Here is a 1,724-nt window from a genome sequence, read left to right as displayed (position 1 = left end):
GATATTGACGATTCAGTGTTTCCGGTATTTAACCATAGATTGCAAGAATGATGAAAAAATCATCAGTGCGGTGAGGATCTTAGGGTCATAACGCCTCAGGTTTGGCATCCTGATATTGTTTTCATCACCATCGATCAACCATGATTTCATAATAGGATAGTTTTCTTCACCAAAGAAAACTAATGGCATTGATTGCGATCCGTTACCCACCATTAGTGTACTCATAATATTAATTAATATAATTATAGCATATAGTAAACATAATTATTTGGTTTTAGAAATCCCAGTTTAGACGAATGCAAATGGTCAATTTTAACCTATTTGAAAAAGGCCAGATTGGCGCCAATGCGATGCAACTCCACGTGACGTCACAGGGACCTAGATGCTATACGAGTAGTCAGGAGTTTTACTTCGTCTGAGATTACAAATGCATGCATGAGGCACAGACTTCAGGGAAACATCTCTTAATAATCGCCTGTTAAAATTGCCTATGGTCGGAAAGTTTCCCTCGTTTGATAGGGTATTAATAATCCGTATTTAAGCCAAGCGTTACCTGCTTGCAGCCTGCATCGTAGCGACGCTCATAGCCTCACTCCAAGGTGGCCTCACATAGCGGCGGCCGGAACCAAAATGACGTCACACGGGCTTTTCCCAGCATTCATACTTAGCCGTCGCGTTGTCGCGCGCTTGAAAATTTTCACTTTTCGATTAATCGCGAAAAATTGATATCGTCATTTAAAAATGTAAAATTGTGAAATACTTACTCCAGGAGTAATAATCTTTCAATTTAGGCAATAAAAAAATTAATAGGAAACCACCCTATTATGTTCATTGTTGGCTGAATAGAAGGAGTTATGCTGGAAATAGATACGAAAAACATCAGAGCTAGAGCTGTTTTCATTAAGAAATGATGGATAAGAGAATATATTGTAGCGTTTTTATTCTTTATAAAGCTGTTTTAATTATCACATAATTAATGATTTGGAGCACAGCAGTGTTATGTATTCGAAATTCGTAGGGTTCCATTTAGAATTTCCCACAAATCATGTTATTCATTCTGCCCATTTTAGTTACTCTATCAAGAAGTCCTACGACACTACAAATTTCTGGTGTCACGAACGCTCACGATTTATTTCACGTGTAATGTATTTTGAAGTTTCAGCTAGCCATTCGATGCTCATGCTATGTAAGTTTTCAGTGGTGAAGCAATGAGGGGAATGGTAGGACCGAATGGTGTGATGCTTCGGTGGCTTTATTGGGGGACAGGGAGACACGAGTACCACCCAAACCAGTGGCGGATACAGATGGGGGGCGCAGGGGGCGCGCGCCCCCCCCCTTGCGGGTCCGCTTGTATTGCCGAGCATTGCAAAACCACAATTGTAACTTTTTTATATCATAAGATGGCATTGTCTTTTACATGTTAATAATCACTTTAAATAAAATTTTCATATACTTTGCCAGTGACTTGATCATCTTTTATTACGATAAAAGTAAAGACAACTCAAGATATGTTGCGCCCCCCCCTTGAGTTTTTTCTGTATCCGCCACTGCAAACGCTTAAAAAATAGGATGTTTAATATGGTCCCGCTATCATCACGTTCGTTTTGTTTTGTGTTATAAGTAATAGAGTTATGTAGATGTATAGGGTACTTGAAAAGCTTTTCTTTCGCTTGTAAATTCAGGTATCAAAAATTATATCTCTATTAAAATAAAGAAGGTAGCGA

This window comes from Ischnura elegans, chromosome 5 (genome assembly GCF_921293095.1).
Source record: "Ischnura elegans chromosome 5, ioIscEleg1.1, whole genome shotgun sequence".
Lineage (NCBI taxonomy): Eukaryota > Metazoa > Arthropoda > Insecta > Odonata > Coenagrionidae > Ischnura > Ischnura elegans.
This window is presented reverse-complemented; position numbering follows the sequence as displayed.